This window comes from Acinonyx jubatus, chromosome E4 (genome assembly GCF_027475565.1).
Source record: "Acinonyx jubatus isolate Ajub_Pintada_27869175 chromosome E4, VMU_Ajub_asm_v1.0, whole genome shotgun sequence".
Classification (NCBI taxonomy): Eukaryota; Metazoa; Chordata; class Mammalia; order Carnivora; family Felidae; genus Acinonyx; species Acinonyx jubatus.
This window is the reverse complement of record NC_069395.1, coordinates 12,986,499-13,013,410: the sequence shown is the minus strand read 5'-3', so window position 1 is coordinate 13,013,410 and position 26,912 is coordinate 12,986,499. Positions and strand designations below refer to the sequence as shown.

The following is a 26,912-nucleotide window of genomic DNA, read 5'->3' as shown; positions in this document are numbered from 1 at the left end:
ATAATTACAACACTTACACACGTGATCTAAAATCTTCTCATTTCTCTACCTTAACCTGATAGAAAACATTAAAGCTCATATTTATAACTACGAAATTATCAAGTGTTCACACAGCAAACAACTATAACTTTCTTGTGGACCCGACCATGTTTAAATGCTGCAGGTACAAACTTCGACATGAAACATTGATCTGAATCAGGATGATAATGTTACCCAGGACAGCTAGATAAAAAGCAAGTTCATCCAAGATGAGGTATGAAAATAAAAATGACATGCAGCCATGGGATAAAAAGAAAGAGTGATGTCTCACCATTCTACCTTTCAAAGCTTTTTCTTTAATGTGATGAAAAATAATAGGGCTCAGACTTTGGACACCATTCACTAGTACCACTATATAAAATGTGAATAATCCCCATGAAGAAATGTGTTAGTGTCTGAATTATTTGTTTCAGGTTCTTGCATTTCTTTCTATACAGAAAGAAATATAGAAAGTATAGATTTTAGTGATAAGTAGAAAATATATATGTAAAAATTAGAGTGACAGTCTTTATCTTAATTTGAAGGTAAACGTCCATTTTATAAAGCGGCCTGTCCATCATATGTTGTAATAGTCAACATTACTTGTTAAGTATCTGCCACATCCATGCACTTATACATTGGGGTACAGTGGTGAACATAAAACATAGCTTATGCTCTAATGTGGGTTTTCTTTTTATGCAATACTATAGTCAAGTATATAGATGTTGGCAAGATCTGTTAAATGTGACTTTATGATCATGTGAAGAGATGAAGAATATATCTCCATCTAAACATCCAGAAAAAAACACATAATAGCTTTCATACTGGTTCCGCAAATCTACTCCCTCACTATAGCCATAATCAATACTTTTTCATTGATATTTTGCCTTGAAAAGAATTCTGGAAAAAGAAAAGGAAGCATGAAATACAATAGATTCTGCAGTAAAGTCACATTTTCAATGAAGGTGTAAAATAGTTGGTTGTACCAGTACAGGAATGTAAAGATATAGTGTTATCTTCCCTGAGCACCATAGCCCTCCACTATGGTTCTTGTGGCTTTATATGTCCTTTGAAACTGTACCCTAGCAGGTGGAACATGGGAATCTGGTCAGTAATACAAGTTCTCACTTCATTTTCTAGATATGAGACCATAGTGAAGTTGCTTTGCCTCTCTGAGTCTTAGTTTTCTACTACGTAAAAAAGGGCTTATTATGCATCCATAACAGAGTTATCATAAAAAGTGAACAAAATAATTTATTTTGAAACATGTCACAAAATATACGGCACCATATTAGATGATCAGTATCTTTGTTTGAATGTGAATCTAAAGCACATGATAGAGTTAGGCTTCACTTATCTACTGAATAGATGTGTTAGTTATCTTTTGTTGTGCAACAAATATCTTTAAAATTGAGGAATTTGAGAGTGACTTAGCTGGATGGATGTGGCTCAGCGTCTCTCAAAAGAATTCAGTCAAGAAGTTGGCTAGGGTCAAGGCATCTAAAGGCTCAACAAGGGCTGGAGAATTCACTTCCATGATGGTTCACTCACATGACTGGCAATACAACACTAGCTATTGGCAGGAAGCCTCAGTTCCTTGTTACATGGACCTCCATATAGGGCTGTTTGTGTTCCCTTACAACATGGGCACTTTCTCCCTCCAGAATAGGTTACCTAAAAGATAGGAAGGACAAAAAAAAAAAAATAATGGAATGACTTTTACAACTTTGCCCTGGAATCACACTCCATCATTTCCACAATATTCTATTAGTTACACAGATCAGTAGTTTTCTTTTTAGTTTTTTTATCGTTTATTTAGTATTGAGAGACAGAGAGAGACAGAGCATGAGCACAGGAGGGGCAGAGAGAGGAGGAGACACAGAATCCAAAGCAGGCTCCAGGGTCTGAGCTGTTAGCACAGAGCCCATCGCGGGGCTTGAACCCACAAATGGCGAGATCATGACCTGAGCCAAAGTCGGATGCCCAACAGACTGAGCCACCCAGGTGCCCTACAGATCAGTACTTTTTAGTGTAGCAGGGGACTACACAAGGGGATAAATAGGAGGAGCAAGAAACTTCAGGGGCCATCTTGGAGGATATCTATCACTGTAGACTTCAGGGATTCAGAGGTAAATGGCTCGGTATCAGAACAACATGTGCTATTTGGTACTGTAAGCAACAGAGCTTTCTTAGTCCCATATTCCTTGGAAGGAAAAAGACAGTGGTAAATCGCTAGCCCTTGTTGTGCTTCATATCTGAAATATTTTCTAGAAGCCCAGCACTTATTTTACTTTATTTTATTTTATTATTTTTTGTTGTATTTTTCATTTTTTGAGAAAGAGAGAGAGAGAGAGAGAGAGAGCAAGCACTTGGGTGGGGGAGGGGCGGAGAGAGAGGGAGAGACAGAATCCCAAGCAGGCTCTGTGCGGCCAGCCCGGAGCCCGAATCCCATGATAGTGAGATCGTGACTTGAGCAGAAATCAAGAGTCAGACATTTAACTGATTGAGCCACCCTGGCGCCCCTAGGAATCTAGCAATTTAATGGGACATTGACAAAGAGGAGAGTGTTTCTAAGAGTAGGAACCACAATATTAGAGGGACTGGACATGTCAATTTTAAGAGCTGAATCAAAGAAGCTGGGACGTTGGGCCTGGAGAAAACAGCTCAGTGACAGACCAGTACTCACATGCTAAATGTTTGAATGACTGAAAGAATTATCATGGCAGTGTAAGGAAATGGAAGGAGCATTTGACCTGGATTTAAAGATACAAGGTCTGGTCCTGGATTTTCCATTTATCTGTTGTTTATACTGCCTTTCTCATTATAGCTCCCTTTTTACAATTGGTCCTTGACCAATTGAGTTGGTTGTCATACAGTGTATAGTCATGAGGCAGAAGGAAGCTGGCTTACACAGGAATCCAAACCACGTCCCATACCCCAGCCTTCGACTCTAAATGAAGCCATTTGCCGTGTGGTGTTTTCACTTTCCAATCCATGATTTGAGTGGTCCCCGAAGATAGAGCCTGATGATTATATTACTTTGACACATCTAGATGCTGGTGATATTCTGGTGCAGTGATTCTTAAGCTTTTTGCAGATCTTTTTGGCAGACTGATGAAAGCTATGGCCTTCTTCCTAGAAAAATTCATTCTCATACTTATACACAAAATTTTCCATATAATTTCAAAAGTCATCTACTGACTTCCTTCTGGGGATTAATGTACCATAGTTCTAGAACCATTTAACTTGGGGCTTTACTTGGAAATTGAGCAGACGACATATCCACCCAATCCTTAGACCATAAAGGAAACCAGGGGCCCACCAAAACACTCAACAGTGTTGCCAATATACACTCAAATTTCCAGGGAAATGGTCAAAGTCAGGTAATAAGTAGGCCACTGTTCCCAAAAGAAGAATGACCACTGCAAAATACTGGAGTTCATTCCCACCTGAGTTATTCCTCACAACTTTAGTCTTCTTAAAAGCAGGAACATGTAAGTGGAAATAATTGCACCCCCATTTTGATTTATGGCTCCTAGAATTGATATTCTACATTTTTCTTTCCAGGATATTGATAACTAGCTGAGTTCATAGGCAGACTCAATTCCCTTAAATCAGATTGATTTTCATTGCCTGGGTTCACTTTTCCTTCTCTGCTTTGATGTTCTACTTATTATTGAGCCAGAATGCTGAACTACAGGTACGCATATACATACACGAGAGGCTTACAGACAGAAGGCTTTAATGACCACTGCGTGCCCAGATAATTTGGCCTTATGATCAAAATCAGACATTTTAAAATTTATTTCCAACCTGAGGCCATGTGCTTGCCTTTCACCCCTTCTCGTCAATGCAAAGCCACAGTCTGCAAAAGATCCTATTTCTTTGATTTTATTTTGTGGTTTCAAAGGTAGGAAAGAATTCTACCTAGTTTGAAATTACAGCTAACTTCAGGTAAAGAATGTTACTGTGTGTGCATTGGTCCACTAGAGCCAAGGATAATATAAGGAACCAGCCCAAGACATTAAAATGTCTGTACCAATTGTGGCCATTGTGTCTGGGTTCAGGTCTCATTAGGGAACAAGCCCTGTTGATGGATCTTCGTGTGTGGGCTTCGTGTCCCAAGTGAGGACTGCCATGCTAGTGAACTGGACGGCCCTGCCAGGGGGCTTGGGTGTAGGCACTGCATCTGAGATCAGGTTCTGAAATGGAGTTCTAAAATAAATGGAGCAGGGCCGCGATCTCTTCTCAGGTTTTGAAACTCCACAGAGAATAAAGGCTTGGGTGAGGCCAGTGGGTAGGAAACAGAAGCCGACCAAAACATTCCAGTTGTGCCTGTGAGTACGTGAATCTCCTGATCCTGGTGCTGAATCCCAGCTCCTTAGAAGTCTATGGTTTATAAGGAGCAGGTTGTAACCCATTAGTGGATCAAAAAATCAGTTTAGTGACTCACAACCATCCTTTGTAAAAATACATACATATATAAATACATACATAGATCAGAAAAAAATATATCAGAATGAATCACAGGTGGTAAGAGAAGGAATGTTCTATAAAACTTTTATTTCAATAAAGTTTATGTTTATATTTGTGTGTGTGTGTGTGTGTGTGTGTGTGTGTGTTTCACTACCATCTAAATTTATTTTTTATTATGGAGCGTTGGTCAAAAAAGTTTGAAAACCATCACTTTAGGTGAACCTGAAGCTCAATCAGGAGAGCAAATGCCTCTCTTTCTCTGCATTTTATGGCTCCTTCTGATGTAAATAGGAGACTAAAGTCACTCATTTTTCAGTCATATTGACTCTTTTTGAGGAAGTTATTCCTAAATTGAGTAAGTCCAAATGACCATCCTTACTCTCTTCCTCCTTCTCTCCCTGAGACTACTTCGGTTGATTAGAATCCAGTCTCCACGCTAGAGGTCCCTGACTGCCTGCTCTAACAATTCCCATCCTCCGTCTCTCCTTTCTTCCCTTCCTTTCCTCTTTCCTTCCCCTGTTGGAAGACTGGAGTGAACATTTCAGGGTCAGGAAGGTTTAGTAGCCAAGGCAAACTGCCATTGGAAACAGAAATCATAGCAAATAAGCAATTAAGGTGGATACACGCCCCACCGCCCCCATACCCAGCACCTTCCACAAACATTCCCATCCTGGAGCAGGCCCCCATCACCTCACACCTTGATTATTGCCATAGCTCCCGGTTCCCTTCCTGACTCCAGTACCTTCTCACATGGCTCCATCCTGCCCATATATGCCAAATTAATGCTTTGAATATATTGTTTTCTTCATGTAATTTTCCTGCTCAAAATCATCTGAAGCTCCCATTACCTCCAGGTCAAATCCGAACTCCACAGCATGTCATTCTCGACCCTCCACAATCTTGCTTCAACCTGTCTGGCTAAAGTTACCTCTGGATGCATCTCACTTGGAAGACTGACTCATTCCCCCTTTGAACTCTCACTAGAGTATCCAACTTCTCTTCATCCAGTCTTCCTATCTCAGGCTGCTCTTCAATCTGAACACATGCAAAATTCCCTCCATCATTTCCTTGAAATCTTTCCCACATAATCTCATTGTTATTTGATACATATTAACGTGTCTGATCCCTTCAAGCTCTTCAAAGGCAAGTTAATCAAGGGCAATATCTCCTGCATGCCTCTCTTGCTTATCAAGATACTACATGATATTAAAATGCTAAAACAAGAGCTAACACTTATTGAGCATTATCAAACACTGTGTTAAAAGTGAATTACCTGATTTAAATTTCAAATATGCGTTGTATACCTTCTTAACTGATGATGAAATGGAGAAAAGAAAAACGGAAGAGCCATGAGAAAAAATCAAGAACTATCTTGTCTTTGGAGAGACAGCCTGTATCCTTCCCCCCATTGCCTTACAGTCCAGAGCTTGCAGAGTAGTGGTTCTTAAATATTTTCAAGATTTGTAGACTCCCTTGAGAACCAGATAGAAATAATGAAACTTCTTTCCAGAAAATGCATGTATTGCAGACTAAATGTTTGCATCCACTCTCTGGGGTACAGACCTCTAAGGCCTATCTTTGAGTCTGCAGTGGCCATGGATCCAGGTTAGGAATTCCTGTACCAAACATCACATGATAGGACATATTCAAATAATAGGTTTCTGCAGTGAGCTCCAAAATCAACACCCATTACACAAGCAAACTCTTACAATATCACCCTAGAAATCGGAGACTTATATAATGTGTATGGGAGACATGGCTGTGTGTGTGTGTGTGTGGGGGGGGGGGTGTGTGTATGCACATACCTTCACATATTATCTATAAACACATGCAAGGAAGTCTTTGGTGTCAGCCTCACCCCTATTTAAAAATGCCACATCTTATGAGGAGGATAGCGCAATTTATTATTACTCCAACTTGATCAGTAAGGAAGCTAAGCTCAGAGAAGCTATCTGACTTACCCAAGGTCACACAGCTAACTCAGTTCTCAGCCTCTTCACTGGACCTCACTGAAAAATCAGTGTGTTGTATAGAGGAACCAGAACAACTAAAGGTAGGGCAAAGCTGAAAGCAAAGAAATTGGAATTTGATGGTAAAATCCATTAACGATAAGCAGTAACATTGGTGCTTTAACAAGGATTCCAGATGCCTGACCCTCATACTTTCACTTGCAGGTGATGGCTGTCAATACAGACAAGCCATACAGGATAGCCAAAGTGCTTTTCAAGAATGTGTAATGGCTGTTATGATACCTCTACGTGGTAAGTAAGTCCATAAATGTCAACGTGCCCCTCCATGTAAATTGGGTTTTCAGGTCAAAATCACCTGGTTTATTCCACGTGGGCATTCTGGTGTAATAAGTGTATTTAACCACCAGAAAAAAAAATGAGTATCAACAGCAGTTTATTTATAGCTCACTTCTGGCCTTTCAAAGTCCCTATTTCCAGAACCCTTTACATTTTCTGCTCCATGAATTCTTAACGAGTTCCAGTTGAAAGTGCTACAGTTCCACATTCAGGCTATTAAAAAAAGGAGAGAAAGGGGGGGAAAAGAAACCTGAAAAGTATGTTTCCCCCAACTACCAAGCCTCGTAGCTGATACGGCCTATCCTGTTTTCCTCCCTCTTGGCAAATGTTGGCAAATATGCTAGCATTTGGACAGGCCTGCTAGGTTTTTAAATCCTTTTAATCCTCTTCATAGTAACAGAAACATTTGAGGCTGATCTTTGAGGACTCTGTTAGAGCACAGAACACCTGCAGTTCGGTGCTTTGTGCTAACAAACACCCAGTGTGAGCCTAACACAGTTGGGCAGGCTCAGAGCTGGCCCCCAGAACCTCCCAGAGTAATGAGGGTCTCTCTTCCCCTCTGACCTCGCCTTTCCCAGCTTAAACCTGCTCTGGTAAATGGCACTCTTGCCCTCTGACCCTCCCCAAATGGCTCAATGAATCACATAAGGGCTCATAAAAATGATTTGCCAATATGTCAGGAAATAGAAAAAACTAAGTTGATTTTCATTTGGAAATTGTTCAAATCGCTAACAAACCCAACTTCCTTGCATTCAATTGCTAGAAAAGTTGATTATCCAGGATTAAAGCCAATGTTGATGACAGTCTCCCAACCAAGCGGGAGAAAAAGAGGACACTATTCTCTCTTCTCTTATTCTTTCCCTCAAATGATGAAACAAAACCAATGTTGTTCACAGCCTTTCTGATATCAGTTGAAATCTGTTCACACATTATTAGATGTTTATCTCTCTAAGGGCAGGTCTCATACTTGTTCTCTACCATTTACTTACATCTATCTATGTTCCTGTTTTTACTTGCTCTCCTAGAAATATCTGAATGGGTAAAAAAAAAATCCTTATTCTACTTCAAACCAAATGTACATTGAAAAATTCATATCTATCTAAACCATACATGTATGAATTAATATTGATTAGCAAAATGAGTCACTATGTTTTTTAGATGGAAAAACCCTCCATTATGTGTGATAAATACATGTGATGAAAAGAAATATGGGCAGAGTTTTTAGAAAAATATACAGTGGATATGTGAGAAACTTCTTAACTTTAGTGTTGTCTGGTTATCCCACTCATCAGCTTTAAAGAAAAAGACACACATACTGAGATCAACAGGGAAATTCAAGCATAGACAAGTGTCTCAGGTCATCTGGGTGGAAAAAAATGTATTCCTCTTGGATTTTTCCCAGCCTAATTGTGGCATCTGAATTCAGTCAATTGCCTCTGGTTCAGTCAGGTCCCTGGGGCTCAATCCAAACCTGGACAGGAACACTAATCGTCTATCCCATCCACAGTTCAAACTCAACACAAATGTTGCCTCTGCGTGAAATGTATCCACCATCCCCTCTATTGACAAAAAAAAAAAAAAAAAGGCCCTCTTTTGTTTGAATTACTTCCACGTCTCCCACAGACATTCTTAAACTACCATGTGGAACACCTGCCACAGTCCACTGACACTGGGTTTAGGTTAGAGAGTATGTTTCAAAGCGAGTTGATGAAAATTTTTCAATATACATTTTGACAGGCTTGAGCAACTGGGTTTTTTCCCCCATGCATTCAGATCTGTTGCTTCTCGGCCAGTTGGTTAATTTCCCTAGGCAAGAAAAGAAACAAAGAGAAACATGGGACACAACAAACACATGCCTGCTCTCACCTAGTGCTTCTGCAACCACAATATTGCTACCCTTATGGCACTGCTCGCATCTGTGAGGTGCAAGTGTTTTCTTTTCTAAGATCTATGGCCCTTTTGCAATTTATAGTTTTCCCTAATGAAGGACAAAGTTTGCATTAATACTGAAAATCCCCAAAAGGCAATTCCCAAATTCAGTTTCTCAGTACTTTTATTTTACTGTACCAGAAAGATAAAATAACCAATTTTATTTTCCTTTATTTTCCCTTCTCATGGCCACCTACTTCCTATGGTGATAGGTGGGATGAGCGATATGGTAAATTAAAAATATCTTTTTAACAGAAAACTAGAATTCTAAGTTTAGAACACTCAGTATAACTGTTAATGCAAATAAGCTACATAAATTCTTATTCTCAATTTCTCCATCAATAAAAGTATTACAGGACCAGGTTAGATTTTATCTGAAGGATTTTTGATGCTTAAGATTCTATTACCTCATAGGGGCGCCTGGGTGGCTCAGTCAGTTAAGCATCCGGCTTCGGCTCAGGTCACCATCTCATGGTCTGTGAGCTAGAGCCCTGTGTTGGGCTCTGTGCTGAGAGCTCAGAGCCTGGAGCCTGCTTCAGATTTTGTGTCTCCCTCTCTCTCTGCCCCTCCCCTACTTGTGCTCTGAAAATTTTTTTTTAATTTTTACTTATTTTTGAGAGAGAGAGAGAGAGAGAGACAGAGCATGAGCAGGGGGAGGGACAGAGAGAGAGGGAGACACAGAATCCCAAGCAGGCTCCAGGCTCTGAACTGTCAGCACAGGGCCTGACAGGGAGCTTGAACTTGTGAACTGTGCGATCATGACCTGAGCCGAAGCCGGATGCTTAACTGACTGAGCCACCCAGCCGCCCCCCCAAAAATTTTTTAATAAAATAAATAAATAAAATTCTATTACCCTATAAAATTAAAATTTGATTAAAAAGATGAAAATAATGAATCTGGACACAGTAGGGATCACAGGATATGACTTATCTATTTATCCATGTATGTGTATATTTATTTATATGAATATTTATACCTTCACATTGTAAAACAATTGAGGTAGCTTACTTTGAGCCATTAGGATTAAAAAAAATTAAAAAAAATTGAAATGATGTGATTAGAAGTAAGAATTGCAAGGGAGGACCTACTCAGGTTCACTGAATAAAGTAACAGAAAACAACAACTTGAGACCAAATACAAGCCTTCAGATTTCATCAATTAATGGCAAGAATACTAACACAAGTAATTGGCCCAGAGCTGGCATATGACAATGGAACAGTCTACCTAGGACAATCCAGAAGCATCTACTGGAAGGATGAAGAACTATCACTGTCTCTTACTGCTTGGAAATCCTTAAGAGCAAGGATAAAAACACTGAAAAAATAAAACACATTTGATATGATGGTAAAAAGCATTTGCTATTGTAACATAGAAGTTATTTTAATCAAAATAGTCTCTAAGCTGCTCAGCCAGCAAAGAGATACAGGACGTCCTTCCTTAATACAGAGCACATGCAAAGTAAAAATGGAGGATTGCAAATAGCTATGTATATTCCTGCCATCTCACCTTAATAAATACCTGAAACCTCTTCGATTTTTCCCTTGATTGACTTTTTGCCTATCACACATTCAAAACAACACTGCCACCAAACCAGGACTGATATATTCCAGAATGACTTCAGTTTGTAACAAATATAAGATGCCAATAGTGAAAATGCCTTTTAAAATTACATTCAGAACAAAAGAAAAAATTAAGGAGTCTTAATACTAGGGGCATGCACATACAACCTTAAGAGATAAACAGTATCAAGGCAGCATTTCTTATTTTTCACTTTGTTCTATATTCTCTGTTCAGGAAAATTGTCTTCAAATTAAAACGCTATCCATGTCACTGTGTTTAAAAGAATTACATGAGAAAACTTTCTCTTGCACATATTCTTCTGTCAGTATTAACAGACATAATAAACAGATCAATCAACAGAAGAAGTAGATTATTCTAAAAGACAAAAAAAACCACATGTGATAGAAGAACACGGCACACAAATGGTGAAAAAATAGGTCATTAAATTAGAGACATTGATGTTAAATATAATTTATGCACACACACACACACGCACACAAACACACACATGCAGGGACATGCACACACACTGTAAGCCAGTAAGGGCATGTTATCTGATAAAGAACCATGGAGGCTGCTTTAACTTAATCCTAAGAGAGGCTCTGATAACAGAAATCACACCTCAGAGGTGGTTGCATTAGGTACAAGACAGCTGGGGTATTTATACTCCAGGGTATCCAATGGTTGTTGGTTGAGGGTTACCTCTAGGAAAACTTGCTTCCTAGAAAGGCTCTCTCTCCATAAGCATAGGCAACATGGGCTCTGGAAGCCTGAGGCAGCCTAATAGCCAAAAGTGTGCCTGGCCAGTGTGCAGGGGTTTTAGGGGATGTGGGCTGAGACCTGACAGAAGCTGCCCCACCCACTCAAAGGAGATCTTCCCTCACAATGCCTGGGACCTTTTTGTTTCCACATCCTCACCAGCCATATGAAGACTACATAGAAAGCAGACATAGAATCTGTAGATGACTCAAAAAAGGTAGTAGGAAAGCAAATGAGGTGAATTGAGACTGGAGAAAAACTTGAATGATAGGCTCAAAGTAACAGAATGAAATTTGAAGGAGATAAATATAAAGCCCTCCCACTTATCCTCGAAAGAAAATCAACCAGATAAAGTATACCATGAGGGAGAGGTGGATTACAGCAATGTATACGCAAAAGATGAAGGTCTTATGGTTGACCACAAGTTCAATATATAGTCATGTGGACAGCACATTCACACACAGGACAGTGGAAGAACTGAGGCTGCTTAACCAGATGAGGGATGAATTAGGAGAAATTGTTAAAAGGAGGGATAAATTTATTCCATGTTGCTCTAAAGGAAAAACTAAGAATGAAAAGTAGAAGCCTTAGGAAGGCAGATTCTGACTCAGGGTGAATAAGAACTTTTGGATAGCCAGAGCTGGACAAACATGTCTTCCAAGGGTGTGAGCTCCCAGTGCCCGGAGTTCTCTGAGCTGAGGCTGAACAAAATTCTGCAGAGAATCAGGAAGGGGATTTTTATAAGGGGTGAAACAAGGAGGAAGTTTGGACTGAGAATTTCACAGCACCTTCCAACTCAATTATTCTATAATTCTGTGAACTCAGTTGGTGATTTTCAGTGAAATAGCTAACAGACAGAGGGCACCTGGAAGCAGAATGAGAAATGCCATGGGGCCTGGATAGCCTCTTAATGGATATATAAGTCCTTGAATTATGGATATTGGCAATATTTATTAATCACCATTCAATATCCCTGCTCAATTGTGAGTGCTTGGAAGGTAATGGGAAAGATTTGCCACTCCGAAAACACCCATCCTTATGACCAAGCAAAGAAAGCCAAGGAGAGAAAAAGACTTGGAAAATCTCCTTACCGAGAAAAGGGGGACTAAGAGGTAAGAAAACACAATGAGAGAAAGGGAAAGACATAGTGCATCTTCTCACCTTTGCTCACCCCTATTTCCTACTTGCTGATGTTTTGGATGCATTTAATTTCTTCTCTTCTGGGTCCAATCAACGGCTGACCACATCTGTTCAATTGGAAGTATACGTCATCTTGGTTTTGGAATATAGGCAAGTATGCACTTAGTTTTTCTCCAAGCCAAAAGGTTGCTCAATGTTTAAGGCTTCTGCCAGTGGAGAGCCAGGAAACAAGGGACAATGATATTGGGACAGGGAGCTTTGCAATAGGGAAGATTAGATTGTTGTCATTCCACATGCCTTTGGGCCATTTCTGTGACCTTTTCAAGAGGGGGTCATCCCACCCATAAAGCAGAACCTCACACAAATTATAATGATATCTTTATACTTTATCTATGAAACTTCCTTCCTCTAAGATCTTGAAGTACTTCATTAATTGACAAATTAATTAACAAATTAATCTTTACAAATTTCCCAGGGAGACTGCAAAAACTATTATTACCTTCACTTTACATATGAAGAAATCTGGAAGTTGATACGTAAAGCATAAATGTAAGAATCTAGAGAGGCAAATGTGAGTCTCCTGACCCATTTCAAAAGCCATGTAATAGATTATGAACACACAGTTTCCTGAACACAGTTTAGTAGAAACTGATGACCCCAAAACAAATGTTACAGGCCTTGGGTAAAAATTTAAAGTCACCTGGAGAGATTTTGGAATTACAATAGAATTACCTAATGCCCATTTCATTTGGCAGAGAAAATTTTAAAACTTACTGCAACAGAAGCTTCCAATGCTCTGGCCTCTTAAAGGACATTTAAAGCTGGACTGATTATTATCTTCTCTGGGTGTAAACGTCCCACCCTAGTAAGTATTTAGGTTCACAGCATTTACAAATATCATTATTTAAGGCACTGTGGCTGTTTTTATGTTTAAACACACACACACACACACACACACACACACACACACACACACGCAAGCACATGGGAATTAGTTTGTGGAAGTAAAAAGTATGGCCTATATATTAAATCACTTCTTATTTCACTTCAGATTCAGTGGCAAAATAGACAAGCAAACAATTTACACTGCATACGTTTAGAACATTCTGCAACAGAAGAGAGGACATGTATGGTGAGAATGAGATCAAAGGTTGGGAGAAGTACACATGTCCAAATGTTTGCTACTTAACTCTATAGCTCTTGGTGTATATGGAGCTATGGGGCAAAGGAGACAGACTGACAGACCAAAGAACTTTTCAAGTTGGATGAGCATGACAAAAATGTAGCAGGCCAGTGAATTTACTATCTGCAAGGCTAAGAAAAATAGGATCAGATTATGTTTAAGAAACATAAAAAATATTTTATTAGGTAAGGTTGGGCAAAAATGCTTGGAATCCAACATTCACTTGCTCTTTTGCTCTCTTTCATGTGGAAACAGACTGGGGAAATCCCATATGAAAAAATACAAACCCAGAAATGACCTTTCTGGTTATGAACTGGGACAAAATCTGGAACCAAACTATGAACATAAAACAAAATTCACAACAATGAAAGCCAGTGAACAATAGAAACTCCTGAGAACTTATGATTTGTCTCTTTAGAAGCGTTAGATTACGGAAGTCATTTATACTTAACACGGTGGGAGCTCCTTTCATGACTACCAAAAATCTTTGTTACTTAACTGCAGCAAATAATACATACACATAAACAGTAAAGAAAACAAACCAAAGCAAAGAACTTCTGAGTCCACTGAGAAATCCTAGATACATAAAGTTAGATTGTAACAGGACTAATTAATTCCCATGCAAAGTTCAGATGACAAACATGTAAACATGTGCACTCAGTTGCTAAGTACTGGGTATTTGCTGAGTGTTAACTATGTTTTGGGTATTGTGTGCAATTACAATTCTTAAATTCTAGAGCTAATTAGAAATTACCTAGAAAATTTGTCAAAAGTTCAGAAATACCCATCTCTAGAAATTCTTACTGGTAGGTCTGAGGTTAAGGCCAATATATCTACATATTAATTAAAACACTCGAGATTATTCTGATGCATACTTTTTTTGACCAAATTCTAAGACTCACTGGGTAGATCAAAAATACAGTCTGAGTCATGATATAGGCCTGCCTCTTACCATTCATATTGGACTACAGCTTGGTTTCCTCATCTTTGAAGTGGATGTCATAACGACTCCTACCTTCTAGAAGTGTTATAAGGTCATGTAAGGACCAGATACACGATTGGTGCTTTGTAAATTCTTACTCTCCTCCTTTTTTTATTAGATCTGTTGCTCTACTGAGCACTAAATAGGCAGAATGTTTATTTTCTGTCTTTAAGGTACTCCTGATATATTTAGTGGAACAAATAAATTGGCCCAAAGATACAAGGATCTTTTTTTTTCATTTATTTCAATTAGATTACAATAATCTCATCAAAAGACAATGCATTTATATTCACAGTAAAAGATCTTTAAGATATCGCCAATAAATTGCATCTCCAAAACCTCCAGATGTTGACTGCATTTGTCAAAGAAGCTACCCTTTCTGTTCTTTTGGTAATATAAAGTAGACAAAGGACAGTAGAAAGTTCTCCTATCTGTATTTATTTTACCCCCAAAATGCAGGCTACATTGTTAAGAAAGTGGTCGAATTTTTTTTAATCAATGTTTTTGAAGTATAATTTTCCTAGAATAAAACAGACCATATGAAGTATACAATTCCATGAATTTTGACAAATGCATATAAATAATCAACAGCCTAACTAAGATACAGAACACTCCCAACATTCTATAAATTTCCCTGTGCCCCTCTGCAATTAATCCACACATCAAAAGGATGTGCTAATCTGATGTGTATCACCATAGATTGATGTTTCCTGGGTTAGATTTGGTTTCATTTGCTCAACATAATATTGATGAAATTAATCTTATTGTTCCAGGTATCAGCAATTCATGCATTTTTATTGCTGGGCAGAACTATACCACAGTTTATTTATTCAGTAGCCTGTGATGGGCATTTGGATTACTTTTAATTTGAAACTTTTATGAATAAAACCACTATGAACATTCATGTACAAGACTTTTTGTATATGTAGGCATTCATCTCTCAGCATAAATAACTGGGTCATATGGGTATATGTGCATTCATTTCCTCCTGGAAATGAAATTACTGTCATATGATACTTACAGGTTTAACATTATGAGTAAGAAATTGTTTTCCAAAGGCTTTACTATTTGCAACTCCCTTCAGCAGTGTATAAGAGTTCCAGTTGCTCCATAGTGTCATCACTTCCAGTCTTTTTTTAAGTGATTCTACTAAATGTGAAATAGTATCTCATTGTGGTTTTAATTTGTTTCCCTAATGACTATGGACTCAACAATGCTAAGTAACTGTTGAATGTTGAACATCTTTTCATGCACTTATTGACCAATCCCATAAATCTGTGAAGTGTCTGTTCAAATATTTTGCCCATATTTTAAATAGAGATGGTTGTATTCTTATGACTGAGTATTATATCCTGAGTAGAAAGCTTTTGTCAGATACATTGCAAATATGTACTCACAGTCTGTGGTTTGCCTTCTCCTTTTCCTAACACTGTCTTATGAGTAAGTTTTAATTATGATAAAGTTAAATTTTTCCATTTTTGTTTATATTGTTTGTGCTTCCCCCCTTTTTTCTTTTTATCCTAAGAAACATGCCATTGTGTACTCCAATGGCATGAAGATTTTATCCAATAGTTTTTACTAAAGTATTTAGAGGTTTAGTTTTTATATTTAGGTCTGTGACACACTTGTATTAGTCGAGGTGCTCTAGAGAAACAGATGCAGACATAAATAAATATATATCTCTGATATATATCTAATAATATCTCTGATAATATCTACATCTTTAGCTCTATGTAGAGACCAAAAATACCGATAGGGTAGTTCCATAGTAAGCCTGAAAGCCTGAGAACCAGGACAGCTGAAGGTATAGTTCCAGTTTATATCTGAGCCCAAAGGCAGAGGACCCATGTTCCAACTTGAATACATGTTAATCTCATCCAGATACACCCTCACAGGCACATCCAGAATAATGTTTAACCAAAATATCTGGGCACTCCATGGCCCAGTCAAGGTGAAACATAAAATTTATCATCACACTACTTCAAATTATTTTTTTCTTAATAGTGTTAAGTGGGAATACATATTCATTTTTTCCCAACTCGATGTCCAGGAACATTTGTTGAACTACATTGAGGTCCACGGCAATAATAAATTGACTATAAACCCTGGGTCAATTTTTAGGCTATTAATTCTGTTCTATTGATATTTTTGTCTGTGTTTTAGTATTTTTGATTGCTACAGTTTTATAGTAAGTATGGAAATCAAGCTTGTTTCTTTTTTTCAAAGTTCTTATTCTATGATTTTTTGCATTTCCACATAAATTTTTCAATTAGCTTGTCAATTTTTATGCAAGAAAGGATGGAGGTCTTGCCCATATTTTATTAAATATATTCCTAAGTATTTTATGTTTTTGTGATAGCTTTATAAATAATATTTTAAATATTATTTACAATATCTGTTACATGTGTATAGTGATGCTAAGGAACACTGATATAATTGATTTTTGCAAACTGACCTTGTCTACTGCAACTTTCTTAAATTCACTTAGGAAGATATTTCTTTCTATTCCTAGTTTTCTTAGAGTTTTATCAAGACCAGGTATTGGATTTTGTCAAATCCTTTTGCATATTTATGAGAAACGTACATGACATCTCTCCTTTATTCCTTGTGATATATTACACTTGAATGTTGGAACAATCTTGGATTCCTGGAATAAGCCATAGTTAGTCATGAAATATTTATCTTTAAAATGTGTTATTGCCTCAGACCTAATATTTTGCTAACTGTTTTGCATCTATCTTCATAAGGGACACTATTCCATAATATTATTTTCTTTAATTTCTCGCTGGTCTTAAAAACAAGTTGCTAAACAATACTTCATCCTCTATATTTTTAAAGAGTTTAGGTAATATGCTGTTATTTTCTCTTCGAATTTTTCATGAAAGTCACCAGTGACACCATTTAGGCCTGGAATTTTCTTGGTGGGAAGTTCCCTTGATTACAAATACAATGTGTTTCACAGATTTGAGGCTATTCAGATTTTTTATAGCATCTTCAACTAGGTTTGAAAGTTGGCAAAAAGTTGTTCACAATATTCCCTTATTACATCTTTAATATCTGTAGGATCTGTAATGATTTTTCATTTTTGATTATGGTAATTATGTCTTCTTTTTTTCTTGATCAGTCTGCATAAGGATTTATTAAATTCATTTGTCTTCAAAAGAGTGTTTGTTTCCTTGATTTTCTCTGTTGCCTTTTTATTTCCTATTTCATTGATATTTTAATTTTTTAATTTATTTTCATCCTGCCACTTAGTTTGGGTGTGATTCATATATAATTATAATTATACAAATATATAATTATACAAATTACATAAATCATAACTTTTTCTAGATTTTCATAATTTCTTAAGCTAGACAACTAGGTGACTGATATTAACTCTCTTTCCTTTCTAATAAAGCTATTTTTACTATAAATTTCTTCTAAAATACTTCCTTGATTGCACATACAAAATTTTCTATGTTGCATTTTATTATCATTTGGTTTGATTTTTTTCTGATACCCCTTTTGAGTTCCCCTTTAACTTGTTATTTAGAAATGTGTTTTTAAACTTCCAGCTATCTGGGAGAATTCTAAATAGCTCATTAGTAGTGATTTATAATGTAATTACATCATGGTCAGAAAATACACTCAGTAAGATTTTAATGGAATTTCAATGAGACATCTTGGTGAATGTACCATGTGCACTTATAAAGAATGTGTATTTTGTTATTGTTGAGTGTAATACCCTATAAATGTTAATAAGGTCAAGTTGATTGAGAATGTCCAGTTGTTTTTTTTTTTTAAGTATTTAAGTAAACTGGCATTATTTCCTATTTAATTTGATATAATTCACAGGTGAACATACATGAACATGGAATTTTCCTGATGTAATCTTTTTTCCTTATTACAAAGACAATTTATTTAATAAAACTGAGGCTATTTAAATTTTTTTTGTTTTTGTTTTTTATCAATTGCTTAAGAGAGGGGTGGTAAAAGCTCCAAATGAGATTTTGAATTCATCTATTTCTCCTTTTTATTCTGTCAGTTTTGCTTCATGTATTTTTGAATGTCTGTTATCAAGTACCGACACATTTAGGATTGTTACAGTATTCATTATGAATGACTAACCCTTTTATCACTCTGAAATGCTCCTCTTCATTTCCGCTTATATTTCTTGTTTTGAAATCCACTGTTTCCGACATAAACATACGATATTCCAGCTTTCTTATCTTACTGTTGGCATGCTTTCTCCATCCTTTTACTTTAAAATTCCATGTGTATGTACTTATAATTTAGGTTAATTGAATATGTTTAATATTTACTTCTTCTTCTTCTATTGACCTTTTCTAGCTTTATCTCTTCTTATTAATTTTTTCCTGGTTGTTCTAGAGATTAAAATATGTATTCTTAAATGATCACAGTCCACTTAAAATAAATATTGCACTATTTCACACTTCATACTTTAAAACTTACAAAAATATAAAAAGCTGACAATAGTGAAATTCTGTATACCTCCCATTATATAGTTTAAGCTCTCATACGTTGAAAAATTATGTTATTATTATTATCCTTTTTATCATCAAACAGTAGGTTGTCTTTAAAAGAAATTGAGAAGTAAAAATTAAAAACAAAACAAAACACATGTCCTGTCTTGTCCTCTTCCGTTTTTCTGTACTTCCTTGACCATTTCTTGCAGTTCCATTCTCATGGCAATGAATTATCTCCACTTTTATCCTTATTTTTTAAGATTATTCTTCCCAGCCATAGAATTCTTGGTTTTTTCATCACTTTAAAGATATTGTTCATTATAGTCTATAATCCATTGTTTCTGATGATAGGTCCCCTATTATTTCTATAGTTTTCCCACTGACTTTAATGTGTCTTTTTCCTATGGCTTCTTTTAAGAGTTTCTTTCTTTAGTTTTCAGCACATTGCTGTGATGTATGCAGTGTAGGTCTTGGCCAAGAATCTGAGTTGAATCCCTGTATAGGCATTTTTTGCTCCCCACCTTCCCCTCCCCTCTGTGCACCTCTCCTCTATGTTCGTCTGCCCTTAACTCATCAGGAATTTTTATCTCTGCTTCCTCCGCTTAGCATGACTGCAAATCTTTGGGCTTCACCTGTGTGCTCTTAGGCAGTTAGCAAGAGTAATAGTCGGGTTTGCCATATGTGTTTACTTTCTCCAAGGATCACAGTCCACAGGCTGCCTGTTTCAGTGCCTAAAAACAGTTTCCTCAGGTATTTTGCCCAATTTTATAGTTGTTTATGATGGGAAGGTGTGTAGGGTTTCTGTTAACTATCATGGTCAGAAATGGAAGTCCAACTGCAAAATACCGATTCGATTTCCTCTATCACATCAGATATTAGGGAAACAGAGAGAGAGATAAATGTGTGTGTGTGTGTGTGTGTGTGTGTAGAAACATATGTATGTATGTGTTTGTATATAGATGTATATCTGCATGTATCTGCATAATTACATAACTTTACTACTCCTGTGCTGATAGTGTTTAGAGCACTGATATACCATTAACAATGAGCATCCGGTACCCATATTTTGGCTTTAAACACCAATGGAAAAATTTCTAAAAGTAATAAGAAAGGCAGGATATAAATTTAACCAGAGTAATCAGTGTGCCTGCTATGTAAAAACAATAATCAATAACAAAATATAATTGAGTAGAATTTCCCATTCACAATAGTAACAAGTAAAAATACCTAAGAATAAATTTAAGAAGAAATGTTAAAAACTATATAATAAAAACTATATAATAAAAACTGTATAGAAAGACACAAATATAGACTTGAATTAACTAAAAGCCATACCAGGGTCTTGCTTAAGTATATTTAACATCAAAAAGATGTAATTCCAGACACCTGGGTGGCTCAGTCTGTTAATTAAGCATCTGACTCTTGATTTTGGCTCAGGTCATGATCTTATGGGTCATGGGATCGAGCTCCGCATGGGGCTGTGCACTGACAGTGTGGAGAGCATGCTTGGGATCCTCTCTCTCTCCCTCTCTGCCCTTCCCCAGCTCTTGCTCTCTCTCTTCCTCTCTAAGTAAATAAATAAATACATAAATAAATAAATAAATAAATAAATAAACAAGCAATTCTCCTTGAGTTTAATTTTGGTTTTTATTGAGAGAGAGAGAGAGAGAGAGAGAGAGAGAGAGAGAGAGAGAGCAGGGGAGGGGCAGAGGGAGATGGAGAGAGAATCTTAAGCAGGCTCCCTGTCCAATGCAGAGCCTGACACAGGGCCCAGTCTCACGACCATAAGATCATTACCTGAGCCAAAATCAAGAGTCAGATGCTAAACTGAGTCACCCAGGCGCCTCACCCTTGAGTTAATTAAAAAAATTATTTTTAATGTTTTATTTATTTTTGAGATACAGAGAGACAGAGCATGAGCAGGGGAGGGGCAGAGAGAAAGGGAGACACAGAATCTGAACCAGGCTCCAGGCTCTGAGTTGTCAGCACAGAGCCAGACGCGGGGCTCGAACCCAAAATAAGGTAAGATCATGACCTGAGCTGAAGTCAGACGCTTAACCAACGAGCCACCCAGGTGCCCTGAGTTAATTTTTTAACTATTATAAGACCACAATTAAACACTAACATTTTCTTGTTGTAGCCAAATCTTTTTAAATCAACAAGGAGGAAATAGTCAAAGAATGGAGTTCTACTGCTTCCCCCCCCACCAAGAACGGCATGAATCGTCCTCACAAATATGTATTCATAACATCTTTCACTTTACCTTAAAATCATTAGCATGGACTTTAAATTTTTTTAGTGTTTATTTTTGAGAAAGAGACAGAGTGAGAGTGGGGGAGGGGCAGAGAGAGAAGGAGACACAGAACCCGAAACAAGCTCCAGGCTTTGGGCTGTCAGTCCAGAGCCTGATGGAGGGCTCGAATCCACAAACTGGGAGATCACGACCTGAGCTGAAGTTGGATGCTTAACTGAGTGAGCCACCTAGGTGCTCCAGTGTGCACTTTACTTTTTAGAGCCCACGGCAGGATGCTAAGAAAAAAAAACATTTTAAAAGTTGTTGAGAAAAAGAAGGGGAAACAATGTGTCGTTTTAATGATTGGTATGCTTCCGTGAACCACCGGTGGTATGCTTTGAAGTGGAGGTAGAAATAAATCTAATTAAATTAACATAGCTGTATAAGTGAGCCAGAAACTGAAGTCAAAGAGACAAACTATTAATTTCATCTGATCAATTATGAGTTGCCTACAGAGGCAGTTAAGGATTGGATATCTATATGGGACTTTGAGTCACCAGAGGGTACCTACTAGGGGTCCTACAACTGTGTTGAAAGTGGAAGTTTCCAAACTGGCCCCAAAAAAGAAATGGGAAAGTATCAAGTTACATGTATTCTGAAGTCAGCCATGTTCCATATTTTACTACTCTCCTCCACCAGCAGCGTCACATTGTATTATTTATCATGCTTCTTTTGGCACAGATGGGGTGTGGGGTGGTGAAAAAATAGAAATTGCCAGTGATATAATTATCAAGTAATATTATGAACAATTCAACTCACTTTAACAGTGAAGAATGTACTAACTTATGTAAGACCAAAACAGCTAAAAATTATGTTGGAAGTTACTTATGATTTGGAAAATGTTTTTTTCCAAATCAAAAATATCATTTATATATATATATATATATATATATATATATATATATATATATATATATAATTTAGACATCTAGAAATCTTCATCAAAAAGTAGACACCCTGAAGATTTATTTAAGCAGAAAACTCTGGAGGGTCTCAGTACATCAGTACTGGTTTTAGCCAGAGGATTCCATTTGTATCCAATGCCGGCCTTATTTACTAGAGATAAGCCACGGAGACCAAAGAGCAGTCTGTTTTGTCCTCTCCACGTTTTGTTCCCTTCTCTGGTAAAGGGATTCTGCACTACTAATTCAGCACTGGGCAGGACGCCAGAGTTCAGGGGTTGGCCAGGAAGGATGGGAACCCTCCTTAGACCAGGGGCTCCCAGTAACAAGCAAATGAAAACAAAGGAAAATGAGAAAAGGGTGGAGGTTGGCTGTGAGTTGCTGACTTTCTGAGTTTCTATTTTAGATCACTTGAATGGAATCATTAGGGCGGGTGCCATTTCTACATTATTATGAAGGTCACCAGAAATGGGATTTGGCATCTTGGTTCTCTTTCCACCTCAGCAAGTCCTACACTAAAGCTTAACCAGAAAAAGTGCTTTAGACCCTATTGTGAAAACATTATCTAAAGGTATAGCCTTACACCACACTTTGCCAGCAAACACAGAAAAATGAGCATAATAAAACGTTAGATAGTTCAAGATCATTCAGGGCTTCACTGCAGAAAATATTTATCATATTAAAGCCATTGTTATAGAATGTTAAATCTCTTCTCTCTTGCCTTTACTGAAACAACATTCTTCATTCTCACTGTTTATCTTCTTTTGATGTTTTCTCTATGTTCTTGCTCTTTCCAGACTCTAGGCACATGTATCCTCCATAGGACATAGGTTTTTTAAAAAAAATTTTTATTATTCCTTCTTTATCTGCCCTTGCCTAGATATCTCCCTGAATCTCAGCTTTCACTTCTACATAAACAGTATCCAAATTCACATTTTGACTCTGGCTCCTCTTCTGAGAATTCAGACTCATATTTCCAATTAGCCAATATTTTAATCTACACGCCTTTGCCTACCTAGATGAACCTTACTCAAAATACCTTAGGTAAAACATTAAAGTAATGTTCCTTTTATAGAAAAAGTGAGCATGTAACTATAGGTGTTTTAAAGTGACTTTTATAATCATAATCCAAGTGTGTGTAACCTGAATGCTCCCAAATTTCCAGACATCTGAAATTCTTTAATAATTAAAGTGGGGTGGGGGGGGAAGGCTGAAAGTCTCATGCCTTATAATGTCCCTCCTGATATCTCCAAGGGTTTTTGAAGAAAGAGAACAGGTGGGATGTAATGGGAGGTTATATTTCCACTAGTCACCTCTCTTAGCCATCTTGTGTCCAATTTCCTGCTTTGGTTAAATTCTGAGTCTTAAGGGCTGCTTTCTTCTTTATGTTGCACATATGCCAATGGCTCCCAGATTTGATCTCTCCCTTGAGCTCTGGAATAAATTTCCTAAATGCCTTTTCAACACTCCACTTGGATATCTGATAAGCATCTCACACTTAAAGTACACAAAACTGGACTTTCCCCCACCCCACACCTGTTTCTGTAATTTTCCCCATCTCCGAAAATGGCACTACCATTCATGTAATGCCTTGAGCTAAAAATCCAGGAGTCATCTTTGATTTTTCTTCTTCCCACACACCCAGAAATCTGTCCACTTTATTTTCAAAATATATATCAGATCCAGCCATTTCTCACCCTGCTGATGCTGATACTGTCATAATCTCTCATCTGGACAACAGAATAGCCTCTCATTGTCTATTGTTGCACTGTTCCCATGCTTGCCATGCTACATTCTAATCTCTTCTAATCATAATCGTGTAAGACATAAGACAAATTATGTCAGTTCCAAATTATAACCTGTCTGGTGGCACCTCCTCCAAACACTTTAGCATAATTAACAAGTCCTTTGTGATCTTCCCGATACCTGTCTTCCTCTCCTATCATTTGCTCCCTAGTTTCTTAAAGCTCTAGCCATCATGGCTTATCCTACACTTCTGCTTTCCTTAACACAACAATCTCTTTCCATTTCAGGGCATTTGTACTTGATGATAGTTTCTGCATGGCATGGCCTTTCACTAATTTTTTTATTGTCTGTAATTTAGTTTAGAATTCTTCAACATAACACATTTGTGATTAATTTTAATTCATACTATGAAAATCCTTAGCAGTTGGATTGCCCTAAATTAGAATGGACACTCCTTACTCACATTCTATTTCCTTAGCCCTTAATTTCTTTCTTTATAGTTTTCATGCTGACTTTAAGTTATACTATATACTTGTTTATTTTTTCACTGTCTCCCCCCACTCCTCCATAAAGTATAAGATCTGTGAAGGTGGAATCCCTACTGCCTGGCACACAGCAGGCACTTGATACATGTTGGTAGATAAACATATGGCATTTGTTGATCAACTTTTTAAAACTTTACTTTTCTCATTTATAAAATACAAAGAATAACAACATTAAGGTAAATATACTCCTGAGCACTTAAATATTCTCTTTTTTACTTGTCTGTATAGCAGTTCAGCTGTCTTTTCATGACCAAACTATGACAAGGATCCCCAAACACCATACACATGATGTAAGGCATGAAGACTGGTTACTACCCACCTACCACCTACCTCTTCCAACCACATGTGCGTGCCTGTACACACACACACACACACACACACAGTTCTGCTAATTGTCTCCGTTTTAAAAAAAATTGGTAGCTTATCCAAAACCACTTTTTTTGCATATTTATAAACTATATAATATCTGTGCTTTTTTATCTTACTTCTCCATAGTTATTTTCATCTTTTCTCTCTCTTTTTTTTTTTCCAGCCAGGACCAGCTGGAAATCCACTGATAATTAATTTTGTTTGCACAAAAATGGAGGTCTGTGCCTGGAAGGTATCCATGGAATGCTTTCCTCTACCTCCTGGAGAAAGGCACAGCACTTCCTGAAAGTCCAGGTTAATTATTGCAGCTATTAGTCGAGGAGCACTTCTCTTCTTTGAGTATATCACTTCCACTCACTGGACACTCTCTCCTTTGCAATTTATGATTCAGGAAATCATTCTTCATGGCTATGGTTACTTATTATTTCCTATGAGTGAGTGGTATATCCCATGGTAACTTATACAATTGGGAACTAGAAAGTAACCTTCATCAAAACAAAGGTGACAACCCTCAGTTTCAGACAGTTATTGGTCACAAAACTAGTCTGATTAATTGTGGTGATCAGGGTGGGGATCCACCCTGGATCTTCATTGGCAGAACTGTTACCAACTAGTCCTCTGCATATGATACCAATGTTCACAATGACAATAACAATGGTGCAATACCTATATAGATGTCTATACTTATATCTTTTATTCCAAACCAAACTGGATGATAAAGCGGGCAAGAGAAGATATGTGGAACATAATAAACATATAAGAACATATAAAAGCAAATATCTAGTAGGTCGCAGATGCCATAAGGAAGAACATAAGGCTTCTGTCCCAGGGTATCTCACCTGGTTGTGAGATCATGTAATTGTTTCGGATCCTCTCAGAGCCTCTGAAAAGTTTTTGTGTAATTTTTCAATTATTAACACTGTCTTCTTACCCTCATGTCAGGGCCTTTGTGTATATTAGCCCATTAATCGTCACCAGCATCCTGGGGTAGTTAGGAGAAACTTCATTTTGCCACTGAGAAAATAGAGGCTGAAATCAATTAAAGAATTTGCTCCAAGTTGCCCAGGTAGTTAAGAGACAGATATTTTACAAACCCATGTTTGTCCATCTGATTCTAAAATCGAACTTCTTTAATGCCAGCAGATAGAGGTCATGGCCTACTCACACTGCAATGCACTGTATTACACAGAGTTATTGGTGGACAGTGGTGACAGCCCTGGACCCAGAGTCACCAGCCTCAGTCCCAAGCCTCTGGCCTCTGTCACTTGCCAGCAATGGGCACGTCATCTACCTTCCTCACATGCAAAATGGATATTAATAATACTAGTTTTACTTTCCTTATCAGCATCAAATTCAGTAGCACATGAAATATGCTGGCACAACTGCAAAGTACCATTTAAACGCATGGCATGATGTTGTTTTGTAAGCATTCTGAAGTCACCTTTTAGTACAGACATTCTTTTGGCTGAAAATGGATGGCAAGCTTCTCAAGGGTGGAAATTAGTCCTATTATTTCTTGGAGCTAGGTGCTCCCAGAATTCCTCTTATGTTTGATGGAAAAACCCCTCCCCATCTCACTCTACTCATGCTCCTGTATTTATCTTACCTGATTAGTACATCCTCTGTCGCTTGGAGAGAGGAGGTAGAGGGGAACTGCAGCCCTTGAATTCTGGGTGCTGCTGAGGACTTCCAGGATGTGAGGTGAGGTACGCATGTGCTGGCGGAAGCATGGATTGAAGGAGGAGGCGAGCTCTAAAAGACCTAAATTATACAGCTTTGGCTTATGTCTCTTAAAATAAAACTATTACCAGACTTCCTTTAAATAAAATCATTCTAGCCCTCTCTTTCTGTTAATCAGTGTACCTGGCCAGCTTTCCTGAGCTATATAATCATAACCATGGGAGAAGCTGGTATTTTTTTCTCATATTAATTTACCTAATCCTCTTTTCACACATTATGCATCGGCTATCATCTGTCTCTATGACTTGCCCACAGTAATCAGTTCAATAAATATCTATAAAATTATTCATTTCCTGGGGGACCTGAGCATTTTTCTGGTCTTATTCCTGGCTGCAGTTCAATTGGAGGCTAAAGGAAATACTACTTTTTTTAATTAATTGCTTGGAGTAAAAATATCACCATGGTCTCATTCTGTCTCTCTAATTTTATGCTTAAATATCTTCATCTCTACCTCTACCTCTACCTCTATCTCTATCTCTATCTCTATCTCTATCT

General features: G+C 37.5%; 1 long non-coding RNA gene across 1 annotated transcript in view; it reads right to left on the bottom strand.

Annotated features, from left to right (window-relative positions):
- Positions 1 to 235: 235 nt before the first annotated feature.
- LOC113603934 (uncharacterized) overlaps positions 236 to 26,912 on the bottom strand; it is a 191,725-nt gene continuing 165,048 nt past the window's right edge. The window contains exon 4 of the long non-coding RNA XR_008293276.1: positions 236 to 8,606. This is a non-coding gene — a long non-coding RNA (uncharacterized LOC113603934). The remainder of the gene's footprint in view (positions 8,607 to 26,912) is intronic.